The sequence below is a fragment of the Parasteatoda tepidariorum genome, chromosome 10 (genome assembly GCF_982258835.1).
Source record: "Parasteatoda tepidariorum strain Cologne lab strain chromosome 10, Ptep-v5.0, whole genome shotgun sequence".
In the NCBI taxonomy this organism is placed as follows: domain Eukaryota; kingdom Metazoa; phylum Arthropoda; class Arachnida; order Araneae; family Theridiidae; genus Parasteatoda; species Parasteatoda tepidariorum.
The window spans coordinates 103,369,247-103,376,287 of NC_141764.1; the positions used below are offsets into that span (position 1 = coordinate 103,369,247).

The 7,041-nt window shown below is 24.5% G+C and overlaps 1 protein-coding gene across 2 annotated transcripts in view; it reads left to right on the forward strand.

Annotated features, from left to right (window-relative positions):
* Positions 1–1,633: 1,633 nt before the first annotated feature.
* Positions 1,634–7,041, forward strand: part of LOC107442150 (very long chain fatty acid elongase 4) — a 99,306-nt gene continuing 93,898 nt past the window's right edge. Inside the window, exon 1 of one of the 2 annotated variants that reach the window (XM_087153551.1) lies at positions 1,634–1,721. The gene's annotated coding sequence lies outside the window, so the exon portion shown is untranslated. The remainder of the gene's footprint in view (positions 1,722–7,041) is intronic. The other variant, XM_087153553.1, reaches the window with a different exon arrangement.

A 7,041-nucleotide genomic window follows, 5' to 3' on the forward strand; every position in this document is an offset into this window, starting at 1 on the left:
TCACCTGCAATCTTCTTAGAATAAAAATATTTTAATAAAAACTTCAGAAGTTAACAACTGGCATCATAGAACAAAATTGCAGTATGTTTCTATCTTCAACTTAAAGAAGCTTTGCTGTGGAATAAATTTGAATGAATCAAACCAGGTAAAATTTTTTACATTCGTCATTCCCTCATGTCATTTTCTAGAGTAAAATAAAATACAACTTCATCGAGAAAGTGGATAATTATATGTTGCTTTCTTGTATGAATATAATTGTATGCGATTGACTTCAGAAATTAATTAGGCCTAAATGTTATTTTTAAATTTTATTGAATTCGTCATTCCCTCACTAGTGTATAAAGTGAGGGAATGATTCAAGATAAGTATATTATCAAATTTTTTTTTGTTCAATCGTGCCAGCCAATTTTATTTCCCAAACCTGTAAAAACTGTTAAATATATTAGACTAAATTAATATACTTAGTATGTTATAATTTTCAAACTTTAGGTAGATGTAACTTAGATAAAAACATGTATTAAAATAAAATATCATTCCCTCACTTTTTAAATAGTGAAAATAATTAATTTACTTATTAATTAATTTGAAAAATAAATTTAAAAATTAATAAATTAATTTATTAAATTAATTAATTTATTTATTTGATTAATTTACTTATTAAATTAATTAATTATTAATTATTATAAATTAATTAATTATAAATTAATTATTTAAAAAATTAATTAATTTAAATATTAAGTATAATTTATAGGATATATACTTTCTTTATAATGCCATTACATATTTCTATTAATATAAAAAGTTTCAGAGCTTTTTATTCACTTTACTTTTTTGGGATTTTATGAACTGAAAAATGACAGTTTTCGTGAGAATGACCCATATATATATATATATATATATATATATATATATATATATATATATATATATATATATATATATATATATATATATATATATATATATATATATATATATATATATATATATATATATATATATATATATATATATATATATATATATATATATATATATATATGGAACGAAAAGATATGATCTCGTCATCAGTTAACACAAATGTATTCGCAAAATAATGTATTAATATAGCCCAAGCCCAATGAAATATATCGAGGAAATAGTGTAAGAAGTAGCAAAAAAAAAAAAAAAAAAAAAAAAAGAGATCGATTTGTAAAGATAATTTAATTTAATTAAGTAAAAATATTAAAATTTATGTTTTCTATGTATTTGCAGCTTAAGCGTGTTTAATAAAATAATAAATTAAATGTTCAGTTTTGGGAATGGTTAAAACACAAACCGAAAAATGTATCGCCATTTTGTCCCGTTAATTGCAGTGCATTCCTAGTTTCTTTTACAGTTAGCAGTGAACGGTGCGTGTTTAGATTAATATTCTCTTGAAAGGTTAATAGAGTTTGTTATTATTGAAACTTTTTGAACATATAAATGTTTTTCCTCGTGATTGTATTTGTAAGGGAAAAAAGTAGTTCTTAATGGGAGGATAATGAACTTAGAGAAAAAAATATCGAATGCCGTTAACTTTTTACTTCTAATATTCTTGAGGAAATGTAAATACGAAATATTTTGTAATTATGGAAGAGAAGATCACGTGTTTCATCATTTCAATCATTACTACTACTTCATTTCAATGACACGGTGATAGTTCTTATTCCCAATATTTAGCGTCCCTCTCACTTACATAGGTAAGCATTGTTGATATTAGTATTCACTCTAAAATTACTTTTGAAAGAGATTTAAATGAATTTATTTCTTAGGTTTCTTCAAAACCAAAATTATTTTTCCATAAATTTTTAAAAGCTTTATGTAAAGTGAAACGTAACAAAATGGACAGAATAAGTTATATTCTGAGTTATTCCGTGCTTTTTCCAATTTTTTATTAATAAAGAGAATTTTATTGAGATTTCGAATTTCGAGAATTAAAATTATATACGTAGTTTTAAGTGATGTCAATAGGTTTGTACTTTATGATTCAAAGGTTTTTGATCATTATTTTATTAAATAATAAAACATAATGAATTCAGAAAAATATTATTTGCAGAAAGTCTTTTAGAGAAAAAAATTCAAAACTGCGCATCATTTTTGCCTAAAATAGTTCCAATAATGTGGCAATAGGTGACGCAAATCACTTTCTCATTCTAACTGAGCTATTGGAACCATTTTTGAAATGGCCTCTACCTTCCTTTTTTTTCAGGATCAAGAACCAAAATATGTCTATTCGCTTTCAATTTCATTTTTGTATTTGATTATGCAACTCAAAACATTGTTTTATCTAACTGAGGAACATAAGGTATATTCATAGAAAATTAAAATTTTGCATACATGAATGAAATTAAAATGCGATCCTAACATCAAAAGTAATTCAGATGCATTAATTAAAAATTTATATTTTTAATAAACTCTTAAACTAAATTTGTCGTGAATATGTCTGACAAAAATTATTTTCAAAAACCATCAAAATGTTGCCTCAATGTTTTGGAATTTTTAAGTCATAATTTTAGTGTTTTTTTTACTCAATGTTTACTGATTGAAACAAAATAAGTCATAAGAATGACTACTAGAACACACCTTTACAAATCTTTGCTAGAATGACACAAGCAGAATCGGTTGTAATTGTATTTATTTTGATTTAACGTTGGTGTAACATCTCTCCGTATAGGATGTTGAATAACCCAAACAATTGTGGGAAGGAACACTTTATTTCGGTTTACACCGTAATTGAAATTAGATGTAAAAAGGGTATAATTTAATCTGAATACTTAAACTTGAATTGTAATCTTGCACCTAACTATCGCGTTTTCACAGATTTTCTTTTCCACCTCCGAATACACCAATGCTGGCGAGCTTTGAATATCACAATTTCAATAAATACCAAGAAAAATATCGCTAGTAGTTTGTTTGCAATCGAGATAGCAAGAGTTTGTTACTGTTCTATACGCTAATCAACAAAAACAATGCATAAAATATGCATGTTTTTATTTGCATGATAAGGATAATTATGTTTAAATTTTTAAATCTCTGTGAACTGTTTTAAATGATGTTCTAATGTATAATTTCTATCAGTTCCAGTTCTGTTAAACATAGTTACCGTTTTAATGTTCTCTATCTGCTACGCGACTTTTACAAATTAATTTAATTTTAAGAATTAGTGTATTAATGTATTTTCTAAATAAATAATTCTTACTTTATATCGTATTACATAAGTAACTTCAGAGGTGTATCTTATCTTACTGTAATTATAAATTTTATTTTGAGTATTACTGAATTACAAAAATGGTGGCTGCTACTTTACACCAAGCAGTGTAAAAGCTCATCGTTACAGTAAATCCAAGAGGTATGTAAGGCGTGTCACTACACCTCTTTGGTGTAAAGTAATCACCTCCGTTTTTGACGCTGAGATAAACTAAATGTTTTTACTTAAAAAAGAACATTTCATTATTAGCGAATTTAGTTATTTAATTTTGATTTGAAAATTACGATCGGAAATACTAATGCTATATATATATATATATATATATATATATATATATATATATATATATATATATATATATATATATATATATATATATATATATATATATATATATATATATATATATATATATATATATATATATATATATATATATATATATATATATATATATATATATATATATATGTATATATATATATATATATATATATATATATATATATATATATATATATATATATATATATATATATATATATATATATATATAAATATATATATATATGAAATAACGGTGGAGCCACACCGATATTTTTTAGTTAATTAGTAGTCAAAACAGCATGATTAACGAGTCCAGTTTCGGCATAATCTTTCATTTTAATAAACGATGGTGGAATAGCATTTTCATCCCTCTTCAGACGGAGAGACAGATTTTCAGTCAGATCCGACGGAGTTTAATTTGTAAGCATGAAATACCAAAAAGCACGCAAAAATCATTGCTCCTCTGTTTTATACGACAATTAAACTGTGTGAAGAGGCCAGTCATATTGCCTTCCTTGTGTATTCTTACGCCTCATCAAATTATGTATTACTCATAGAAAATCGTTTAATCCTTCCTTATATGGAAGTGAAAGATCTTAAAATGACTTCTCTTTTGAAATATAAATCTAATTATTATTCATTGGCATGTTTTTAGCCCTGAAGTCCCAAAATAGAATTTCTACCCTTATCCTTTACCAAAGATATTTTTGAAAACGAATGAAGTTTTAATGCTTTTATTAATACAAAAGTATTTAATTTTTGTATTACATCCCCCCCCCCAAAAAAAAAGTTTTTTGGTTTGCCAAACAAATTTTAGAATACTCTGAATATATAAACTTTATGCTGGTATGACTGTCCTCTTTCTTACAAATAACCTTTTTTCAACATGTGAAAAAAAATTATTTACAGCAACAACAATAAAACACAATAATAAAATTTATCTGTTTAGTGAACTAAACAAAAAGAAAAATTAAACATAAATTTATAACTTTTCTATTAAACTTTTCAAAAATTTTTCCACACAAAAATATACAAAATTTTTATGCGAAACGAACTGGACAACAAGTGTCATTGAATCAGAATTTAAGATTCTGTATGGTTAATGGGGTTATTTACTAGATGAAATTCTGTATTCCCCGTTGAAATGGGGGAAAACAGAATTTCATGAAGCACATTGAAATTGAGAGATCCAGATTGGACATATACAAAAATAGTTTATAAAAAAAATTTTTTTTTTCGCTGCGTTGAGAAAAAAAAAGTTCAAGTTTCCTCGCCAAACATCTCCACACGCGATTCGGATCTCTAAAAAATTTAGGGATTACTTCTTCCCTTGAAGAAAGTTAAAAATTTGTTCTTTTGGATACTATTCATGATTTAATTCTAACAATTGTGGGTTGTGATTTTTCCTAAGTTTTGATAAATGCACTATTTCAAAATTTTGTTTACTTACATTTCTTTTTATTTAATTCATAATCAGTTTAATCTTTATTTTACTAAACGAAGGTGAAATAGCAGTTTCACACCTCTCCAGCCGATAAGGGAAAGAGACTGATTTTCAGTCAGATCCGACGGAGTTTAGTTGGTAAACATTATACACCAAAAGTACGCAAAAACCATTGCTCCTCAATTTTATACTATAATTAAAATGTGTGAAGAGGCCAGTCATATTGCATTTCCATGTATTCTTACGCCTCATCAAATTATTTATTACTCATAGAAAATCATTTAATCCTTCCTTATATGGAAGTGAAAGATCTTAAAATAACTTCTCTTTTGAAATATAAATCTAATTATTATTCATTGGCATGTTTTTAGCCTTGAAGTCCCAAAATAGAATTTTTACCCTTATCCTTTACCAAAGAAATTTTATGAAAACGAATGAAGTTTTAATGCTTTTATTAATACAAAACTATTTAATTTTTGTATTACATGTATATATATATATATATATATATATATATATATATATATATATATATATATATATATATATATATATATATATATATATATATATATATATATATATATATATATATATATATATATATATATATATATATATATATATATATATATATATATATATATATATATATATATATATATATATATATATATATATATATATATATATATATATATAAAAATTCTGCTGCCGTCTATATTGCTAAAAGAAAGCAGAAGACAAACTTTCCGAAGTGGGATATAAGTTAAAATCCCTTAAAAACAGATATACTAATCTAACAGTTAACAAAAATTCATTAGGAAGAAAAAGATATAAAACAGTACTTATAACTTAGATCATATAAAATAAATACAAAAAAAATTATATTTGGTAAAAAAATAATGAAGCAAATTGCGTTTTAGTGCTGCTATTTATGAAAAAAAACACTCGAATAAACATGTTCGGAAAATATAAGTAACAAAACTTTTTATAAGAAGAAAAAATAAAAATTTATTAAAAATTAAAATAAAACTGTAAAAAAAAAAGCTCTAAAATAGGTTATCGTTGTAGAGTTTAAATTGCAGATAAATTAGGAATTAACCATTTATTGGTCAACGTGTGAAATATTTTAGATTCTGTTGGGAATTTTTCTGTCTAAATTATATTTGTGTAATTTACTCTTCGACAATTTTTTAGCCTCTTTCAAACTGGTTTTCATTAGTTTAAACAACATTGAAAATCCATTTAAAAATAAATTTAAAAATCGGCAAATGTATAGTATTAATGAGTTCGATCAAAATGATTAACTCTATAATTTATAGCTTTATCAGCTTAAAAGAAAAAACCATGGAATTTTTTAATGTTAAACGATTTACTTGTCATTTTCGATTTTTTTTAAAAGTATAGTAAATGACAAATGACAGTCTATTATCAAATGTTTATTGAAAACAGGAAAAAAATGAAAAATCCAAAACTAACCTAAAATTTAAGATGAAGTATGAAGAGGTTTATGATTTGGTTTAGAGGGTTTTGGAGCCTTGGATTTGAAGGGTATGAATTAAGGATAGTAACCAATTTTTTGAAAGTTGGAACTTTGAAAATTTATTTTTAAAGCTTTATTTGTTGTTGTTCTAAAATTTCAACATTTCAATTGTATAAATATATTGCACTTAATGTTTTTACAGTATTAAAGTTTTTATGATAATCCATCAACGCCAGAATGGTCAGTTTTCAAGGTTTGAAAGATTTTTTCTTTAATGAAGGCAAGTATTTCCCCACATTTTTTTTTTAAAAATAGAAATAATATATTGTTAAGAGTTCTTTTCACTGCGTGCCAAGCGAGCGACTTTTTGTAGCATACCATCAGTGTGTGAAGCATTCAAATGTCGTGAGAAAGATCAACAAAAAATTTAAAGAATAAACGTCTCAATCATTTTGAAAAGATGTATTCAAGGATACTAAACATGATTTCCGAAAGTTTATCCCCCCCCCTGCAGAGGTTATCTTCTATTGTAGAGGTTATTCTGGTGAATGCAAA